The sequence below is a fragment of the Lolium rigidum genome, chromosome 7, assembly GCF_022539505.1.
Source record: "Lolium rigidum isolate FL_2022 chromosome 7, APGP_CSIRO_Lrig_0.1, whole genome shotgun sequence".
NCBI classification, from domain to species: Eukaryota; Viridiplantae; Streptophyta; class Magnoliopsida; order Poales; family Poaceae; genus Lolium; species Lolium rigidum.
Window position 1 is genome coordinate 298,378,255 of NC_061514.1, and position 23,569 is coordinate 298,401,823.

A 23,569-nucleotide genomic window follows, 5' to 3' on the forward strand; every position below is an offset into this window, starting at 1 on the left:
ATGACAAGATCAAGGCAGTCCTCGAAACCGAACTCGTCGGCTCCTGTGAGAAGACCCGTTCACACGGCATCAAGCTCAACGGAGACATGCGCCCGTTGCCTGGTGTCAACATGGTGGATCTTAGCCACCGCAGAAGGAAGCCAGAGCTCTCCTTTGGCATCAACATGGCAGGACTTGCAAGCCGCCATGACAAAGACAAGGCGGAAAGCAGCCACTCCCGTGGCGAGGATAAAGAGGAGGCCGCTCCACGCGACCGGCCCCAAGGCGATGATAGACGGTACCTAACCGAAGAGGAGGTGAAAAGCATATGGTATCAACACCCACGCTCCGTACATCTCCTCAACAAGTATGAGCAGCAATATGACCGACGTCGGCGCTACGACGAAGACGATGAAAGATGTCATCGGTCCAATGCAGAAGACAGGAGGTACCGTCAGCGTGACGGAGGCAACAACGGGCACGAACGTCACGCCAGAGGGAGCTCAAGGGAGCCGGACGACGTGGATAGGCACTGGAACTGCCCCTTCTTCAAACACTGCTGGGACTCAGGAATGAGCCGATTGCCGACAATCGAGAACTGCCCAGAATGCAAGCAGAAGAAGAAGGATACACCTGACGTGTCCGTGTTCCAACGCTTAGGGCCTCTCCCGCCTCGGAGCAAGTGGGTTGAGTCCGCTCAGATGGACGATCTCGAGGAACTAGAGGACGATGGTGAAGAGGATAAGTATCATCGCCCAAGATGGTGTCCTGATGGGCTCAGCCGCTCCCAAAAGCGAAGGGTTCAGCGACTACGTGCGTTGGAAGAAGCCGAAAGGTTATATCTGCACACGTTGAGGAAGGCACGGCCTGACCTGGCCGCCAAAATTCAACGAACCCTGGACGAAGAAGGTCGGCCACAAAGAAAAGAGTGGCGCCCCAAGCAAAGGAAAGCCGATGATGAGACATCGGCTGGCACAAACATGGTCTTCATCCTTCCAGCGGAATTTAGCGCTCCAAGGTTATATGAAGCACCTGTGGCACAATTGGACTGCGGCCCACGGCCGGTCATCTTCGAGAAGCCACGAGAAAGGAGTTACAGGCATCTGAAGGCCCTGTACGTGCGAGGTTACATCAATGGGCAGCCTGTCAACAAGATGTTGGTGGACACCGGAGCGGCAGTTAACATTATGCCATACTCCATGCTACGTCGGTTGGGACGCTCCAGCTCGGATTTGATCAAAACCAATGTAACACTGAGCGATTTCAACGGCCAAGCGTCTGACGCACAAGGTGTTCTGAATGTGGATCTGACCGTAGGGAGGAAGACTATCCCTACGACGTTCTTTATTGTCGACAGCAAGAGCACCTATGCTGTACTGCTAGGAAGGGATTGGATCCACGCCAACTGTTGCATTCCATCCACGATGCACCAATGCCTAATACAGTGGGATGGAGACGAAGTGGAAGTCGTCCACGCGGATGATTCAGCCGAGATTTCAACAGCCGGCATGGACGTTTGGGAGACATCAGGCCAAGAGCCACTCTCAGGCATCAATTTGGACGACTGCGAACGCATCGATGTGACGAAGAACGGGGTGAGGCTGGTTTTATCCACCGGACTGACCGTGTAGCAAGGGCAACATCGATGGACAAATGTGGCGAGGCTGATCCTTGTGATCGGCCCCAAAAATTTGTGGAGGAACCTCACGAAACCTTCATCGAACAAGCAACGTGGAGGCCGATTCCAGCAATCGGTCAAAAGTATCCTCACCATCCATTCCACCTGGGATCAACGCTTGACCCAACAGGGACTACCTAAAGAGCCGATACCATCAATTCTCTTGACAGAATCGGCTCGGGGGGGCACCTAGATGGATAAAACATGAGGATATGAGGTAACACTATCAAGCATGGGGGCCGACACATAAATCGGCCTAAAATTTAAAAATTTTTGAGCACAGCCGATGCAACAGACATCGCCTTAAGAATATAAAGCCGATTTGGTTAAAATCGGTTGATTGCTGCATTGCAACTCAGGGGCTCGCAGAAAGAGTTGGAAGTCCTTGGAGAGAAGATTTGAGTCCCCAAACCATGACGAGGCGATTGGCTGCGGAGGATGTTAGGACGTTTCCCAACGTTTTCACCCGGAGTTGCATTGGTCTGCTAGAGACGATGAGCCGATCTGATGCCGCAGGACATGAGAATGGAACTAGGAGGGGTTGGAGAGCCACTACATTTGGGGGCTTCTTAGTTCAAGGGGGTTATCGATCTTTCCGAGCCTTGTTTGGTGCATCAGCTCTTTGGGTAGAAGTTTTTCTGCTACATTGATAAAAGCTGAAGAAGCTCGGGGGGCAGCGTGCCCTGAAATATCCCTACTATGAGAAGCCGATTTCGTTGGAATCGGCTGGTTCTGCAGTATAACGTGGAAGCCAATGGTGACGTATCTGGCTGGTTCATTACTGTTCTCGCCTTGACTGAGGCTCGGGGGGCAGCTCGCCCTAAAGGGTTTTCGTTCTGAGGAGCCAATCTTGTTGGAATCGGCTGACTCTGTATCACAACTTGGTTAAAAGGTGGCGAGTTCTTGCAGAATAGGACCGCTAATTTGAAGAGGAAGCCGTCATAATTGACAGGCTTTGGACCAGTTTGTTGCTGCGAAGAACAGAGCATCGCGAGGAAAGTGGTAGGCGGGCAAGATTTTCAGCAATGGTCCTAAAATTCTCCTGAAGGCATTGACTCTGGAGTCTTGCTGATTAAAGCTAACATTAAGCTCAGAGAGTTTGGATTGCCGAGGTCTAAGGTTTGCGCGACTACGATTTGGTCCTGTTCGACGGGAATCTTGGGTCTGAATTGATCTATCTCGAAATTTATCATAAGAGAACGATGCATTGCCATCGGCTCGTGGAGCGTTGATCAGGATAGCGGTCGGCAAAGCCAGATGAGGAAGAATCGGCTAAAGTAACATACAAGGAATCGGCAAGATCAAATCAAGGAGGGTTCTTCATTGATAGCCAGATTCTTACATGAAGAGCTAAAATTGCTCTCAAAAGGGGTTGCTAGGGGGTACAGTGCCCTATCTACTACTGCTGCTCCTAGTCTAAGGATCCCATCTACGGGCCGTTGCTGCCCTCATCGTCGCCGTCGTCACCGCTGTCGGCACTGCTCCCTACCGGCTCGTCGTCGCTGCTCCAGCGGCCGCCGGCGGGGCCTTCGTTGTCTTCATCCTCCTCGTCAGCGTCGTCGTCGCTGTCGAAGTCACTAAGGTTCCCCGGCCAGGGGCAAAATCGCTTGGCCGGGGGCTCGTCGGAGGAGCTGTCCTCCTCCTCCTCCTCCTCCTCCTCCTCCTCGGAGGTGGTGAAGTCCGCCCAGGAGAGGCGATCGTCATCGCTCTCCTCCTCCGGTTCCCCGTCAGCAAGGAAGAGGGGGTCACTCTCCCCGTCGGCCAGGGATTTGTCATCCTCGGACCAGACAGAGAAGTCGTGGTCCTTTTGGTCCCACGCCGTTGGGGCGAGAATGTCGTACGCCGCCTGCGTACCCCACTCCGGCGTCGACTCTCGGATGGGAGAAGACACATAGGAAAGACCCGATGAGGAGGAAGATGAAGAAGACGAAGACATGGTGGCAGAGGAGGGTTTTTTGAAGGCTAATGTGAAGAGGATGAAGAAGAGTACTGTTCGATGCGGTTAAATAAAAGGAGATGGATATTTAATTTCGAACGGTTCTCGAGGACATGGTGCCGAAACTGTCAAATCGTGCAGAGGAGTTGGGAAGGCAAGTTGTCATGATGAAGGACTCTGCGACGGTTCTGCTCTGCCACGACATGACCTGACGAAGGAAAAGCGTAATGATTTTGGAAATGTCATTTCCAAAACCAGGGGGGCATGTGTTATCACCAGAATTTGACCAAGTCAGAGGTGGGCCGCGATCAAGATAGACATGAAGAATATCTATATAGAAGAGATATGTGAATCGGCCTTGTGTACCAAGTTTGGGCTAAATTGCCCGTGTATCTGTAACATATTAGGATACGTGTCGTTTGGAGGTTAGAGATTGGGCTCGTGCCCGGTTGGGATTGTTCCCACGTTAGAAAGTCCGCTGGACTATAAATATGTATCTAGGGTTTATGGAATAAACAACAACCAACGTTCAACACAACCAAATCTCGGCGCATCGCCAACCCCTTCGTCTCGAGGGTTTCTCCGGTAAACACCATGCTGCCTAGATCGCATCTTGCGATCTAGGCAGCGACGAGCCTGCTCGTTGTTCATGCGTTGCTCGTGCTGAAGCCTTTTTGATGGCGAGCAACATAGTTATCATAGATGTGTTAGGGTTAGCATTGTTCTTAGTATCATATGCTGTCGTAGTGCAACCCTTGCGCATCTAGCCGTCCTTACACCTTATCTTAGGTGTAGGGGCGGCACCCCGCTTGATCATTATTTAGTGAATCTGATCCGTTACGGTTGCTCCTTGATTCATCAAGGATTAGTTTAACATCCGCAATAGTTAGGCCTTACAAAGGGTTGGAGGATCCAGCGGCGTGTAGGGTGTAGTTTGCTAGCCCTAGACAGGACGTTCCGAGGATCAACCTCGTGTTGGTTTTAGGCCTTGTCTAGGATTGATTTACGGTCACCGTGCGCGAGCGCGAGGCCCAATCGTGAGTAGGATGATCCGATTATGCGGTGAAAACCCTAAATCGTCGTAGATCTCATATGCTTTATCTTGATCAAGCAGGACCACCATATATTCGGCCACCTTGGACGAATCATGGGTGGATCGGCTCCTCGAGCCGATTCACAGGATAACCTGAGAGCCGATCGAGGCTCGTATTTAACGTGTACGTGTGTGCCCTGCAGGAAACTAAGCGAGGCATCATCCACACCTTCCTGACCAGGTATAGGTCAGGTGGCACGCCCTTGCAATTAGCATCGGCGCGCGACCAGGAGGCTTTGCGGGCCGTCGCTCTGAGGGACTGGGGCCAGCCGCAGCCCTAGTTGTTCCCGGCTCTACGGTGTTGACCAGTCACTGCCCGCCGGTGGGTTTCTGACGTCAACACTTCATGGTTGTCCACCACGTGTAGCAACTATTACAACTACTTTGAAATAAAACTTACTACATGAAATATAAAGACAACCATAAGGCTCCTGCCGGTTGCCACAATACAATAAGGATCATCTCATACATCAAATATATTCATAATCACACCATGGCCATATCACATCACCAAACCCTGCAAAAATAAGTTAGACGCCTCTAATTTGGTTTGCATATTTGATGTCTACGCCCCCTCCTTTTCTTGTAGACAGTGTTGGGCCTCCAAGAGCAGAGGTTTGTAGAACAGCAGCAAGTTTTCCCTTAAGTGGATCACCCAAGGTTTATCGAACTCAGGGAGGAAGAGGTCAAAGATATCCCTCTCATGCAACCCCGCAACCACAAAGCAAGAAGTCTCTTGTGTCCCCAACACACCTAATAGGTGCACTAGTTCGGCGAAGAGATAGTGAAATACAGGTGGTATGAATATATATGAGCAAGTAGTAATGGCGCCGGAAAATAGCTTGCTGGGCGTGTGGTTGATGGTGGTAATATGGTAGCAGTAGTAACACAAGTAAAACGAGTAAACAAGCAGCGATAGCGATATTTAGGAACAAGGCCTAGGGATTACACTTTCACTAGTGGACACTCTCAACATTGATCACATAACAGAATAGATAAATGCATACTCTACACTCTTGTTGGATGATGAACACGTTGCGTAGGATTACACGAACCCTCAATGCCGGAGTTAACAAGCTCCACAATTCAATGTTCATATTTAAATAACCTTAGAGTGCATGAAAGATCAATTCGACTAAACCAAGTACTAACATAGTATGCACACTTGTCACCTTCACACTATGTAGGAGGAATAGATCACATCAATACCATCATAGCAATAGTTAACTTCATAATCTACAAGAGATCATAATCATAGCATACGCCAAGTACTAACACGGATGCACACACTCGTCACCATTACACCGTGCAGGAGGAATAAAACTACTTTAATAACATTGCTAGAGTAGCACATAGATAAATTGTGATACAAAACACATTGCAATCATAAAGAGATATAAATAAGCACTTCACTATGCCATTCATAACGGTGAATAAGTATTCTGTGAAATATAGCCTAAGAGACCCACACGGTGCACACACTATCACCTTTACACACGTGGGACAAGGAGTCTCCGGAGATCACATAAGTAAAATTCACTTGACTAGCATAACGACATCTAGATTACAAGCATCATCATATGAATCTCAATCATGTAAGGCAGCTCATGAGATTATTGTATTGAAGTACATAGGAGAGAGATGAACCACATAGCTACCGGTACAGCCCCGAGCCTCGATGGAGAACTACTCCCTCCTCATGGGAGACAGCGAGCGTTGATGGAGATGGCGGTGGTGTCGATGGAGGAGCCTTCGGGGGCACTTCCCCGTCCCGGCGGCGTGCCGGAACGGAGACTCCTGTCCCCCGGATCTTGGCTTCGCGATGGCGGCGGCTCGGAAGGTTTCTCGTACCGTGGTTTTTCCGTCTCGAGGTTTTAGGTCTCGGGACCTTTATATAGGCGAAGAGGCGGCGTCGAAGGTCGAAGGGGCGACGACACCATAGGGCGGCGCGGCTCGGGCCTGGGCCGCGCCGGCCTATCATCCGGGGGCCCCGTGGCCCCCTCCGGCGGCTCTCGGGTGTTCTGGATGCTTCCGGTGAAAATAGGAACCTGGGCGTTGATTTCGTCCAATTCCGAGAATATTTCGTTACTAGGATTTCTGAAACCAAAAACAGCAGAAAACAGCAACTGGCCTTTCGGCATCTCGTCAATAGGTTAGTTCCAGAAAACGCATAAATATGACATAAAATGTGCATATAACATGTAGATATCATCAATAATGTGGCATGGAACATAAGAAATTATCGATACGTCGGAGACGTATCAATATTTTACGTGGATTAAGGTTTTCGAGTAAGATCCGATCTACCTACGAACATGAACCACAACGCTGATACAAGTGTTTTCAATTGCAAATTGTAAATTGGATCTTAACTATGGTGAGAGAAACCGACACCCGCAAAGCCACTTATGCAATACAAGTTGCATGTCAAGCGTGGAGCAAGTATCATGAACGCGGTCATGTAAGGTTAGCCCGGGCCGCTTCATCCCACCATGCCGCAAGATGCAAAATACACGATAAGCAAATGACAACAAAAGCATCAACACCCACAAAACCATTGTGTTCTACTCGTGCAACCAATCTATCCATAGACACGGCTCTGATACCACTGTAGGGATTCGTAGCATAGAAAACAAAAAAATTCCTACCCCAAGAACAAATAACAAGCCAAGATCTAATCTAGTAGATGGTAGCAACGTGGTGAAGATCAACATACTCTCGAAGATCGCTAAGCGTTAACGAGATAAATCTCGTGGTGGATGTAGTCAATCACTTGCCGCTTTAAAAAGCGCGTAGAAGATCTTGATGGTGCCACAATCGGGCAGCACCTCCGCACTCGGTCACACGTACGGTGTTGATGATGACGTCCTTCTCCCTGTTCCAGCGGGCAGCAGATGTAGTAGATCCTCCTCGGAATCCTGCCAGCACGACGGCGTGGTGACGGTGGAGGTGGAGATCTCCGGCAGCGCTTCGCCGTAAGCACCGCGGGAGAATTAGGAGGAGGGAGAGCTAGGGTTTGGGAGAGAGGGGGGCACTTGGGCGCCGGCCTTGGGTGCCCTTGGTGGTTCGGCTGGCTTGTGTTGGCCGGCCCCTCCCCTCTCCCTCTCTTTATGTAGGTGGAACCCCTAGGGTTGCCCCAAAACCACTTTGGAGTACAACTCCAAAACTTACCATAATGGGGAAACCTAGGTCAAGTGGGATTGCTCCCTTTCCTTGCTTCATGGCCGGCCAAGGTGGTGGAGTCCACCATGGACTCCACCTTCCCTCTTGGTTGGCCGGCTAGGGTTGGTGGAGTCCATCCGGGACTCCACCTTCCATGGTGATTTATTCCGGATGCTTCTAGAACCTTCTAGTACCTTCCATAAATGCACCGGATCATTTCCAAACTTGGAATATGACTTCCTATATATGAATCTTATTCTCCGGACCATTCCGGAACTCCTCGTGATGTCCTGGATCCCATCCGAGACTCCGAACAACATTCGAACTCCATTCCATATTCCATATCTACTTAAAACGACATCGAACCTTAAGTGTGTCACCCTACGGTTCGCGAACTATGCAGACATGATCGAGACTCTTCTCCGATTAATAACTAACAGCGGGACCTAGAGATCCATGATAGGTCCCACATATTCAACGATGACTTCGTGAACGAAAGAACCATTTACATAAAATAACGATTCCCTTTGTCTCGCGATATTTTACTTATCAGAAGTTTGATCATCGGTATCTCCATACCTAGTTCAACCTCGTTACCGATAAGTATTCTTTACTCGTACCGTGATATGACATCCCTTGTGAGCCAGTCACATGCTTGCAAGCTAATTGGATAAGATTCCACCGAGAGGGCCCAGAGTATATCTATCCGTTATTTGGATGGACAAATCCCACTATTGATCCACGTGCTTCAACCTATACTTTCCGAACACTTAATTCCACCTTTATAACTACCCATTTACGAAGTAGTGTTTGGTGTCATCAAAGCATCCATCCGGTGTAGGTGATTAACATGATCTCATGGTCGAAGGATTAGGTTACTATGTATTTTAAAGCTTGAAGCACAACGAACTAAATGACTTGATCATATGCTACGCTTACTATGGGTGTATGTCCATCACATCATTCACCTAATGATATGATCTTGTTATTAATAACATCCAAGTGTTCATGATCGGGAAACCATGATCATCTATTAATCAACAAGCTAGTTTAACAAGAGGCTTACTAGGGACTCCTTTATGTTTACAAAACACACAAGTATTAATGTTTCTGGTTAATACAATTATAGCATGGGATGTAAACATTTATCATGAACATTAAGATATAACAATAAACACTTTTATTATTGCCTCTTGGGCATATCTCCAAAAAATAGACCAAGTGAGACTGGCAATAAAAAGAAAGCAACCAGAGACTCATATTATCCCGAGGCTAGATTCGTGCAAGTAGGGAATAATATATGCACATCTAGCAATCAACTAGACAAGTATCCAGTCACTAGAAGCCTACAAATATCACCTAGCAACACTAGTCCATTTAAAACCATCAGAAATTATTATTTTCTTCATAAACAGTTCACAGTGGCACTCATATACATGATCACCTACTGTGAATGGTTTCATCCATACAAACCAACACTTTTTATCCAACTATGAGAGCAACCAGATGCAGTAGTAATTACTACTGAGGTCACATCAAATCGCAAGCAAGCCCACATCAAAGGGACAAGTCATCATCACCTTGTAAAGGTTTATACTCATGATTTGTTTCTAGCAAGGGTTGGGAATCAAATTAAATCCATCTAATTAAACTGAATACTCACCAACACATGGTTCATCAAAAAGAGATTCCAGTAACCATCCACAAACCCATAAGCATCCATGATTCAGTAAGAAACAGTAGCATAACAATTTATCCAGATAGGCAGTAGCCATAGCAACCATGCAGCAGCAACATAGAAGTGCCACTGGTATAGTACCAGAAGCACCACCGTTTATATTCTTGAATAAACATGCTTCTATAAGCATTTGCAGCTCACCAGTGCATTTGGAGTAGGTGAAGCTCACAACAACACAGTAGCAACCATAACCACTAGCATAGCAAGCTACTGCTAGAAGCATGTGTTTATTTGAACACTAAATGAAATTACAGGGGCATGATCAAGCTAGAACCAACTACAAGAGCTAGTAACTAATCATAGCAAGGCATTTTGAGCAGCAGCAGTAGGCCTAAAATCACAAGGAGCAGCATAGCATGGCCACTGGCCAGTAGAGGTGCAACAATTGGCCAGGACATTAGCTAGAGCCTAGAAGAGGAGGATAATGGAGGAGAATAGAGAAGGAGAGAATTCGTGTACCTAGTGAAGCACCTGGCGACGTCTATGGCGGCACGGTGGCACAGGCCGGTCACGGCGGCGCCAAACCGCAAATTAGCCGGTACCGACCAAGCACTGTAACTACCAACGCATTGTCGATCATCACCATCTCTTCCAAGAGCACCAGATCGACAGGGATCTCCGAGGTCACCGGAACCCTAGCCACGGGCAGGGTTGCATGCGAGTAGAAGATACGGCTAGCATCAAATCAAAGCGGATAGAAAGGAGCGGCGCGTCGATTGGTACCGGAGTGGAGTGGGCTGGCAACGGAGTGGGCTGGCAACGGCGGCGGCGATTCCTAATCGTTAGAGCACGCGAGAGATTAGGGTTATGGTTTCGCGTGAGGAAGAAGAGAGAATGAGGCCGGTGGGCCAAGCCTTGGTGGGCTGGTCCGGTTCAACCAGTTGGTTGACCTGACCAGTGGGCCCAGGGGCATTTCAGTCTTTTCACATCCATTTTTTATTCCTTAAACTCCAAAAATTACAAATAGGCCCTAAAGGAACTCTAAAAAAATTCAAGAAAAATAAGAATAATACATTAAAAATATTCCTTAACCAAAATATAACTTAAAGAAAAATAACCAATATAATTTTGGTTAAAACATCTTAATAAACTTTTAATTCAAACTTTAAATCTTTAAATAGAAGTATTTCCTTAAAAATAAAATCAAGGAAACTTTAAATATTCCCTTGAATAATTTTTAACTCAAATATTTTCAAAAACTAATTCCTTTACCTCAAATATTTATTTTTATATAAAGAAATTATAAATATTTAATATTTAATTCCTTGTTGAATTATAAATTATCAAAAAGCACAAGTAAAGGGTTTAATAGCAAAATAAAACTTTAATATATAATAAATCTCAAATTTAAAACCAACACTTCGGGGAAAGGGATTCAACCAAAAGCAATCCACCAAGCATGCATCATTTGAATCTTTATAACATTTTACTTATCGGACAATGATGCTTCTTTTTAGAACCCGAGGTCCAGGTCACATCCAAACCCTCGAACTGCACTATCTCGCAGTTTCCAGGCAAGTTCACCCCTTGCTCATGCCACGTTGATTCCATTTATTGCTTAAGACCATTAGTTATGCACCTTTCTTCTTTCAGCTCTTGTCTAAGGAGATTGAATCTCCATTTCTCATTTTCAATATGAGATTCCAACTCCTCAATAGACTCATCCCTTTCATTGAGGGAGTCCATCAAGAAATCGAATTTGACAAGGGCATCACCACGAAGGGTGCATCAAACTTTGTAAAGGCCTTTAAGTATAACATCTTCATCTTGTTCATCATCATCACTCTTATCATTAGAAGATGTGTTGGGATTGAAGGTAGGAGTTACCTTTGGTCCCTTTGCCATAAGGCACATGTGCATACCGGAGGATGACGATGAAGATGTTTTGAAATCTCCATTCATGAGAGTCTCATGCCTCAAAGATTGTTCAATTTCCTTTACATTGTTAGACAACAAACAACTAGAGGAAATAGAAGCATTTTGTTCATGGCAAGAAGACAAAGCAAGCATATCATCATGGGATTTATGTAAGGAGTTTGTACATGATATGCAAGGACTATCAACACAAACATGTAGATTATTTTCAGTTCTAGATGTGTTTAAGTCCAAAAAGGAAACATTGCAATGGGATAGAGATCAAGAATCATCACTATTGAGCACAATATCAACATTGCAATTTTCCTCACCACTCACCATATCATTACCTTGTGTCTTGCTACACGTTGGTGAAGTGGAAGAAGATGAGAACTCATCACGGTCGGAGGTGGAAGCAACTTGGAGCTCTTCATGATGTGAAGGGAAAGAGAGCTCCTTGGAGACACCACCAACCATATGAGAAATGGATCCACCAAATATTTCCTTAAGCTTGATCCACATCTCATGAGATGACTTTCGCTTTATATATATCAAGAACCTACAAAAATCTGGTAAGGATAAAAGCTCATTAGATACTTGAGCTTCAAGATGTAAATTTTTCTCATCCTCTAAAGATAGATTTTGAGGATCCATCGGAGGAGAAACACCTACATCTAGAAATCGCTCTATATTTGGACACACGGTCCTAAGATTACAAAGCATGCGATTTCTCCATAAAAGATAATTTGTGCCATCAAAGATAATTGTGTCATTGTGCACTATATTACTAGCCGACATCTTTACTCTCAAGGCGGTGAAGCCTTAAACAAGGACAGACCTTGCTCTGATACCAATTGAAAGGACGAAATGTTACCTAGAGGGGGGGGGGGGGGGAATAGGTGTTTTAAAAACTCTTACTGATTTGGCTTGTAAGAATGCGGAATTAAATTAACGTTTATTTTACAAGCACAAACCCTAAATATGCTAGGCTCAACTAAGTGCAACAACAACAACTAGAGCTAAGCAAGATAGGCACAATATATATGAAGAACAAGTGATAGAAAGATATAATAAGTACTTCAAGCTTGATGGCTATCACAAAGGAAAGTAAACTCGGGTATAGAAATAACCGATGCACTCGGAGATGAAGATGTATTCCTGTGTTCCCTTCCTTTGCAAGAAGGTACGTCATGTTTGGAGAGGTGGGGATCCCATGAAGGATTTCCCAACGCCACGAAGGCTCACCTTCTTCTCCGAGCCAATTCCACGAAGGATAATGGCCCTTTCCTTATGGCTAGCTTTTCATCCACTCCGGAGATGGCAAGGTCCACAACCACTTCACAAGCTCCACGAAGGGGAAGCCCGGGCCTCTTCACAATGTTCCACGAAGAGGTCACCGGGACACCAAGCAAGCCAACTAGGAGGTCACCCTCCAAGAGTAACAAGCTCGCGGTCTCTCACTCGAACGAATCATGGTGGAGAGCTCAACACTATGCAATGATGCAAAGCAAGAACACCAAAGGTGTTCAAATCCTTCACACTCAAATCCCATCAAAGCAACAAATGCTAGGATGGAATTAGAGAGGAAGAACAATGGAGGAAATCAACAAATGATTCCAAGATCTAGATCCCAAGAGTTCCCCTCACTTAGAGGAGGAATGGATTGGAGGAGGTTGTAGATCTAGATCTCCTCTTTCAAATCCCCCAAGAATATGCAAGAATCGTAGGAGAGAAGGGAGAGGAAGCAAGCTCAAGAGGTTCAACAATGGTGGTAAAAAACGTGCTCAAGAACCCCAAGAACAATGGGGAAGAAGCCCCTTTTATAGCCCCTCAAAAATATGAACGTTTGAGCCAAAAATGAGCCAACCCAGCACTGGACCCGGCTGGTACCGGAATTTTCGGTATCCTACCCGGCTTGCCGGGCTAGATACCGGGCTGCCCGGCAGCAGCACTCGGCTCCGATTTCGATGACTTTTGCATCCGGACTCCGATTTCGATGATCTTGGGCTCGTTGGAATCACGACAACGAGCTCTACAACATTATGCATAGAAATATCATAGTCCAACCATTGAGTAATAAAAATAATATAAAATGTTTGGCCTATCTATAAAACATCAAACCGCTAAAACCTCCAAACATGAAAACGCAATAGAAGATGCATACGAATTCCGTTTTCGATGAACTTGGGATTGTTGAAAAGCTAGCAACAAGCTCAAGAACCTCACATGGAGAAACACCAAGAAGCAACAAGAATATAGGGATGCAAGATATGCAAAGGATTGATCTCCCTAAGACGATGCGATCAAGTTACTCAACCGAAAGCCCCTCTTGATAGTGCGGCTATCTGTCGTATAACCCGGTCTCCCAACAACCACCTTGAGACCGGTAAAAGGAAAACTTAGCAAGGCCATACCTTTGCCTTGCGCAACCCGCTTGATCTTGATGACAACGCTTCAAGTTCCATCAAGCCGGAGTGGATCACTTGATCATTGTTTTTTTCGTGAAGACTCATGATTTGCTACCCCATACGCCACTATGGGATAGCTTCATTAAGCACATCTTTACATGTTCATTATCACCAACTGGATGGCAAGCTTCAAGCATATGATCTTCTTGAGGTGTCCATCTTGAACTTTCCCAAATCAACCTTGATGGCGATCACCACTTGATCTTATCTTCTCATGGGCTACATGAGCTCTTGCTTTTGATGCAAGCCCATGGAAAGATACCTAACACACATAGACAACACAAAGGCACACATATGATGGGTTAGTTCATACAGCATAATTGACAAGGCTTACCATACCACATGACTTCATGTGGCACATTCTTTATGCTTCATGTGTTGACCAAACTTGAATCTATTCTTCGCTCTTTGTATTGGTCAACCTTGTATATTCTCATGCTCTAACATATTATCTTGAGGTGTATAAAGAACTCTTCATTTGTTTGCATGCTCTAAATCTTAGTCAACCATAGCTCAACACATGAGACTATCATGACACCGACTTAGAGCCATATCTTGAATTCTTCTCTTGGAATCAAGCACTCAAGATCTTGATCATTCATTGCTTAACACATAAGCTAGAGCATGGCTAATGTTGAGTTCCACATAAGAACACCATCTTCATTTCTTCTTCTTGATCATATCGCATATATGTCTTAAAATCGATGATCTTGATGCCAATACTCAAGGTATATCTTTTATCTTCATGGCATCCATACTTGAATCCAACACATGGACTACAAGTATTACCTATGGAATATTCCTTCATATAAATTTAATGAAAATATTAGTCCATAGGGGTTGTCATTAACTACCAAAACCACACATAGGGGCAATGTACCCTTACAATCTCCCCCATTTTGGTAATTGATAACAACCACAACAAGAGGGTTTATATGATGAATATTAGAAATAAATATGCAACTTATCCGAGAAATAAGTTGTATACAAGAGGTTGTATTTGATATGGTCAAGTAACATGAAGCTACTAGCCCATATTAAAACCAGCTCTACTCACACAACTACAACTAATGAAAGGGATGTGAGTAGAACCAACATATATAGAGCAAACTCCCCCACAATGTATGTACATGTGATGAACATGAATTCATTGCATACATTATCAAGATTAAGCTTTGGGAGAGTTTCCACTATATAAACAACCATGGAAGACATAATAAATATGGAATGCATGAGAGAAAAAAACACTTAAGCAAGAACCAAACTTAAGTATAAACCATTTCCCTTAAACTCTCTAAACTTCTCCCCCATTGGCAACATGTGCCAAAATGGGTGAAAATTTTAGAAAGCCAATATAATATGAGTTCCTCCCCAAGGTGTGCACTTCTCATAATTTGAGTGGAATCAAATGCACATATCCAATGATGAATACTTGAAGGAAGTCAAACTATATTTGAGGATCAAAAATTGCACAAAGATAAGATGGTGAAGAAAGCTTCAACAAATAAAGCAAGCAAGTAAAGATCTAGTTGGACAAACAAAGATATCATGATAAGAGAGATATAGTGCTCTAAATGAAATAAGAAAGCTCCCGAAGATTCGTACATAAAATAAAATAGTTGCATTGGAATACAATATGCACAAACATGGAATACTCACTCCCTCTATATCGTTTAGAACACAAACAAGATAAAGAGGATAACTTTAGTCCAAAACATTTACGAGATATGAGTGCATGAAGATAAAATAAAATTAAGCCAAGCGCTCATAAATCAATTCCTTACCAACACCACTAAAATAAAAAGGATAACAAGATGGTCGGCAAAGAACAAGGATATCAAGGTGATGGATTAACGCTCTCATGTATATAAGTTTCTAAAATGGGCAAGATGATCCATAAAGAAACATGCGCACACAAGAGGTTAATAAAACTAAATAAGACTTGGTATCCAAGATGAAGTCATAAAATATACCAAAAGATGTTTGCTTAAAAGCATATATAGCCTATGGCTCCAATTTTCACTTATGGTATATGAATGAATTTCAACCAATAAAATCTCAAAAATATTACAACTAACAATAAGAAAAGTAAAACTAGTTGGAATGTTTTGAGAAAGGCAACAAGTATCATAAATATGGGTTCATTTCGCAATTTCATCAATATTGCACATAAGAGCTCTTCAAGAAATTGATATGCAATAAATTGCTAGAAGGCATGTTTAGGATAGGTAAATCATAAACATGATATATATATATATATATTCTCATCGTATGCATCTTCTCAAATTACTCAAATGTACAATACGAAATTTTCTTTAAAAATGATTTTTCAAGAACCGCAATATTTCCGACGTGCATATACCAGAAGGTATTTCACACTGAAAATTTTCACACTTGTAGTTTCCATCGTTGGCTACATCTATGTTCTACAATCTTTTTTGAAACTAAATATATATTGCTCACAGTTAGCCATGTTAAAGCTTTGTAGTGCATCCCAAAAAAAAAAAGCTTTGTAGTGGTCACGTGACACAAACACGCTACCACCATCCGAGGCGGCCACCGCACATGTGCCGTCTACGGCCACGTTGGTGTCCTGGCAGGAGAAGCCGGTTATGGCCAGATGGATAAAAATAAAATTGAAGTAAAAGAAGGGAGATGCCACGCGTCGAAACAGCACTCGCCCGATCAATTCAGAGAAGCTGCTGCTGTCCTTTTCAGTTGAATAAAAGCTAGGCAAGAAGATATATCTCAAAAAGAAAAGGAGAAAAAGGCAGGGGAGATATCAAATGTTTGGAATGTGGGCACGCATGTCAATGCCTCTCTGTGGCCAAACCCGGATGGATGCAGACATGCAGTGGGATCTTCTTCTCTTCACCATCTACAAACAGCACCAAACCACGCCCCAAAAACCAGAACCCCCACATCTGCCACCCCAACCCCCCCCCCCCCCCCTCCGGCCTCCTTCTCGACGAGGAGCCCAACCAGCGCCGGCGACCATGCCTGAATTGTGGTACGCCGAATCTCTCAATCTTTCTTGCATTCCGAATCTTGATTGCGCGTCCGCTCTTCCCCCGCACCATTTGCACGCCACGCCGGCGGTTTTCTTTGCCCTCCCCCTCCCCGTGCCGGTGGCCGTCGTCGTCTTATGGTGCCTCTGGAGGCTCCTCCTTCCTTTCGAGCTGTTCGCTGGCCGCGGAGACAACCGCCTACCGGCAATTCAAGAGGAGCAGCCGCCGCGCGCCTGGACCGTGCTTGACGCGGACCAGGTGGGGGTCGCCGCCGCCGCCATCGAAAATAGCATCCGTGCAACCCCTCTTAGTCGCGGGTCGCCCCACGCCAGCGCCGACGGATACTTCCGGTACCCGCCAATCCTCGAACTCGAACTCCAAGCGGTTCACCAAGTTCCTCTGCTTGACGCCAAATTCATGGAGGAAATGGCGCGGGGATTGCCTCGCGCCGTCGAAATGCTCAGGGAAGCCTCCATCAAGTACGACGACCCCATCCGCAGGTACCAATTTATCCTTCTTGCTTTCCTGTATTTAGCCCGACAGTCCGTACTGAACTTTTGCTGTCTTTACGCTTTCCGCGCTTCAGTGATGTCAGCAGTCAGCAGCACTCACGGTCTCTGTTGCTCTGTTATTAGCTTCAGTTAGGAAATATTCTTGATTCAACTTTGGCTTTTTTTTTTTTGCCGCCAGTACAACTAGAATGCCTTACTGTCTTCATTCACTGAAACGATCAACATTTAATTGATCAATGGGATTGAGCAGTGAGTTTCTTTCTTAAGTTAGTGCAAATATTCATCCGGGCCAAAGGTGCAAACCGCCAGTTGGTTTAGCACAGCCATACGCTGTTGCAATGTTTCAGCAAGTGCTGGAATATTAAAAAAAGTTCAGTAAACCTTAATTAGTTTGTAACACAAAGCTTGAGCTGCACATATCCTTTGCAGCAGCGGGTTTCTGAACCACTCTTCATTTTGGAAACACACTCACACTGTATCTTCAGATATGAAATGTTGTTCCATTGATGAAATGGAAAATTAGTACCCAGATCTAGGTTTTTTACTCAATCAATGTTGCAACGTTCAGTCCAATGGCCAATGTTGTAGTGTTTATTCCAAAATGTTGTATTCAGACGCCATCTGGGCTTCAATTTGCACCTTCTGATAGCCGCTGTCATTTCCTGGAACTGATACCACCTAATGGTCAATCTTGCAGTAAATGTGAGTACTAGGAAATAATAATAAGAAAAAAAACATTCGGGATTCCATCTGGGCAATCCTTAGCTCATACAAGCAATGCCTACTTCTACGTTGGACAGCTCCATGGAGCACTTTGGAATTTTCACCTCAAGATAGTATCTACTCCTCTCCCTGGGGTGCACCTGGCACACCAAAACTAGGCTTTCACTCCTTGAAGTTGTGAAAAAAATCTGAAGAATAATCAGCATATATATAGATCATGAATCTACCATGGCACGGACATTAAGATTTAAATTTGATACACAACTAGGGAATTATAAAAAGGCAAATTTCATGCTTATAGTAATGATGGGCCAAATTCATAGGTCTAATGAATTTGGTGCAGTTCACAACAAAATTTGGCATTTTTTTTTGTATGTCAAGCTGTGAAATGTACTTAAATCTGAAATCTTGTATCATGGTGCATCCAGGTTCTATATCTATGATAAAAAAGTAATTTCAGATTTTTTTTATCACTTCATTTTGGTGGTTTTTTAGTTTGGGGTACCGGGAGCACCCGGTACGTTCTCTACTACGCATGGATCTGTTTTGATCCGTTACTTTCCTTTAAAGGATATCTTCTCCAAAATGGGCAACATTTTTTCCCTACACAGGACTGCTCTATGGAGCAGTTTGGTATTTTCTTTATGGACAGCAGATTTTACTGGCATGTACTTATGCTGATATAGTATTGCTAGTTTCCTTGGGTTATTTTTGAATGTACAACAATTCTTCCATCCAATTGAATCACTGGGGCACTATGATATTTTACACTTTTGGAGAGCACTATAATGTTTTAGTTACACACACCTGCATTGATATGGTAGTTTCGTCAGAGTTATCTGCAATGTGCAACATTTTTCAGTCTATATCCGTACGGCTGGGGTGCCCAGTCCACTCCACTTCAGCGCTCTCGTTATGTTAGACCCAGACCTTGTTACAGAACATATGTAATATCACTTCCAATCTTTGCAATATTGCATTCTTCATAAGAATAAGGAATACATATACCACTTCTAAATTTCGAGCTTGACATAGGCCTTCCATGTAGCCTATTATGCATTTCTTTCCTACTATTGCTACAGTTTCCTACTTTTACATATGAAACCTTGAAATATGTTTAGTTGCACCATGTAAAATCCACCATGGTATTATCCTAGGCGTCTAAATTAGACCAAATGTATGGTTCATGATAACGTCAACCATTTTTCTCAAGATAACAGCAACCTCAAGGAAGAATAAATGTCAGCGAACTCTCTATGTTCATAGCCGTCTAAATTAGTGCAAATGTATGGTTCATGATAACATCAACCATTTTGCTCACAATAATAGCAACCTCAAAGAAAGATTAAATGCCAGCGCACTCTCTATGTTAGACCCTGACCTTGTTACAGAACATATTTAATACCACTTCCAAGCTTTGCAATCTTTCTTTATCCATAAGAAAAATAAACATATATACCACTTCAAAGTTTCAAGCTTGACATAGGCCTTTCATGTAGCCTATTATACGCTCCTTTCCTGCCATTGCTACAATTTCCTACTCTTACATGTGAAATCTTGTTATATGTTTGTTTTTTTGCACCTGGTAAAATCCACCATGGTACTATCGTAGATTCTTAGGTGTTTAAATTAGTGCAAATGTATGGTTCATGAAAACATCAAGCATTTATCTCAAAATAACAGCAACCTCAAGGAAAAATAAATGCATGCTGATTATATAGAGCTTTTCTCATGCAAAACTGTGGAGTTAATTTATTTGACTTGTGTCAGTAATTGACCAAGTAGCGTCCATGTGAGCAACTACATCAAGTGCCACCCTTACTCTTAAGTTCAAATCATGGGGTTGCCTCCGCAGTTATATTTCATACTGTATATTTTATGGTTTCTCATGATATATCATGCAGTTTGTAGTTGAATTGATGTTATTTTCTGTGCGAGGATGAGCGTATGTTCTATGATTTACAATTTTGGGTTCTCTGAAAGTTTCTATGTACTTTGCAATAGATTATGATTTTGAATCTTTTCGATGAAACAGATTGTGCAAAGTCGCTGGAGACCCGACAATTTTTCACGCAGATCTTTGTGCGTTGGCCACAGAATCAACTGAAATGGTCATCCAGTTGAAAATCACTAGTGCACTTGTTTGTTTCATATGGCGAGAATTGAATGGGCAGAATCAGCAATTGTGTCAAGAATTAAAAGAAGAGTGTTTTGCATTGGTTGCTGGGCAATCTGTTGAGAATCTCCTGGAGGTGGCACGTGCATTCAGTGATGCAAACTGGTGTGCTTGCCATATTCAGGAAGTGCTGACTATCTTGGACGCACTCATTGACGTCCTGTACAATGTACAGGGCTTACCTTTGAACACATCTGATGAGATTGCTGTTACTTTGAGCAAGATGGTTGATGCTTTAGGTGGAATAGTTGGTCGAACTATAACTGACATTGATAACAGTGAAAAAATTATTATTCATCCAGCAACTGTTGTTTACAAACATGTCCTAGAATTTTTGGGCAACAACACAGATATTATGCAGTCAATACTTGCAACTGGAGACCTCAGCATTGATCCTCACTCTCAGATATTTCGCTGCTGGGTACGCAAGCTTGAGGAAGATGCAGAAACGATATGTCAAGGTCAAAAAGAAGGTGAAAAATGTCGAAAGCACATAATCGTCTTGAATAATGTTTGTGATGTTTGGCAGAAGATGCGCTGTCCAGGAGCATCCTTCTCCAACATAGAACTGGTGAATAGCCTCATTTGTATGGTCCAACAATACATGAAGAGCTACCTTGATGAATGTTGGGTTCCACTTAAAAGGATGCTATTAAGGGAAGATTATTTGAAGAGCCCACGCCGTACATCCTTGGGTTTATTTACTCAAGAATTTGATACCATCTGCAGACGCCAAATGGCCTGGACGGTTTTAGCTAGTTTTAGGTATGATCTGCGATACGAGATACATGATGCAGTTGTTACACCATACGAGGCTTTCGTATGTGCACTGCAGGCAAATCCAAGGCGACTTTCAGAGTTGGTCTATCCACTGAAGCGATTCATGCAACCAAAAAAGTATCAAAAGGAGCATACTGTTGAGCAGCTGGAAAAGAATATCAATTCAATTTTTGAAGGCTGAAAAGACGACTAATTGTAAATGCCTGCCACGAGCCTGATTGTTTTACCTGTATATTTATCTCCTTAGAAGGTGTCCTAATTATCTGTATATGCGCCCCATTAGGCCTTAGCTATACAAAAGTCTATTCTCTGACATAGACTGTTTTGAAGTATACACAGCACTGCGTTGGAATAATGCATGAAGGCATTTTGCTTTGATGTATGTTCAGTTATATAGAGATTTGTAACAGTACATTGAGTAGGCAGAAACTACTAGCTTTGGTTCAGCTCTCTTATTTGGCTGTAATGCACTTGTGGTGTTCAGTTGGGTTTATGATTGACAGGTTCACGTCTGAAGAAAATGAGTGTGTTGCTTTTAATTGAGCGGGCAAACTTTTAATTGAGTGTAGTATTCATTATTCTCAGTGATAGTGACCCAGTCCATCCTGATAGTGTCTTGTATCTGCACTGTCAATCTCCTTCAGAATTCAGGATTGGAGATGCCATTATGAGCCTTCAGCTTCCACAACGCAGTGGTTGTCGAATAACTTGGATCCGATGCCACCGCCAACGACGGATGTCTCGAGCTCCAGTTCAGATTGCAGCCAATCCAAATCAGGCGATGATGCAGATTTTATCGGGAAAAAAAAAGACGATGATGCGGATGAGCCAATGACGCACCCCCGGTCTGGTTTGCTTGATACCACTAGGCCCGTTTGGTAGCTGGATCAATTTCGTCTACCACTACGTTCTGCGTGTACGGGCCAAAAAATCTCTGTTGCTCGGTAGGCTACATAGAGTTTTTTCGGTTCCCTGAAAATTTGGGATCTGACTGTTTGGTAGGTTGGTTTTAAAGCCAAGTAGCAACCTAAAACGTAAATGATGTTGTTTGGTTGTACTAGCAGATTTCCAAACACGATATGAATAAGTTTCACTCTACTCGACATTATCCAAGCCATTAGAGGTGGCTACTCAGAACAAACAAGTGCTCACAACATTATCCAATTCTCATACATTGGGTCACATAATAGCTAAAAACCATCCCCAAACTAAACCTAGTATGTAAGGAATGTGGCACGCACGGTTAAGTTTGAGGGCAGCATATTGTCTTCCATAATGCCATATTCGAATCATTGGCCTATGCCTCATACATTAGGTCACACGGTAGGCAAAGGGGATGTCCGCAAACTAAGGGTAGTGTGCAAGGCATGTGGCACACACGACTAAGTTTGAGGGCAGCATCTTGCCTTCCATAGTGTCATATTTGAATCATTGGCCAATGCACAAGGTTGGATACCACCATTGAAGAAGCAGAAACATGGAAAACAAGGTAACATATATGCCTCATAGTATCAGGACATATGAAAGAGATGTTTGATCAGAACCAATAACATGGTTATGTTCAGTCATGTCATAGGTTCTGATCAATCATTTCTTTATAGTATGCTCCATGTATATAATCATCGGCCTAGTTCACTCACAAACAACATAAGTACTAGTTCAAATGCAGGGCAGTGTACATTTAAAATGCTACTTAGTGTACATTACAAATCCTACCTAGTTCAACCATTAGCAGAATCTCCTACACTAACATCTCTAACACATTCATCAATCATCACAAATAGCCCTAATCCTCTTGAAGTTTTCCTTGTTTGCAAAATTCACTTGGAGCAGATCGTATATATATCATACTCTAACTTTCTCTTTTCAGCCACCAAAGCCTTTCTTCCTGCATCTCATTCTTGTTTCTTAGACCTCATAACTTGTGCTTGAGTTTTCTGCACATTCTAGAGCATAGCAACCTCGTTCTTCAACTCGTCTAACTCATCTTGCGCTCGTTTCTGAACAAAGTAGGGCTACTCAGCTTAATCTTTGGCACAACAAGCATAACATGCAAAACCCCAGCATAAAAAACCCTTCTCCTCTTTGCATGTACAGTAAAATCAGAGAGTTTGATCAATCTCAGTCTGATCTAGAATGGATCTACCTCGATGATTTATCCCGAAGTTCACACTCTTGCGAGTGCTAATCTCCGTTTGAGAGGTGCGGTGGCTTAGTGACAAGGGATTAACTTGTCAATGCCTACAGATTGTAGACTAGGGTTTTGTTAGAAGTAGAGGGCAAGTAGATCTCGAAGGTTCAGGCGAAAAGTACTCGACGATTATGAAAACTAGGGATATGTTGACAGTAGATTCGATCCTTTCTTTGTCCCTCGACTCCCCCTTATATAGGAGGCGGAGCCGAGGGTTTCGTGATACACAAGTTACAGAGTTCGGGAGGGTTTCGTATCCAACCCGTAAGAT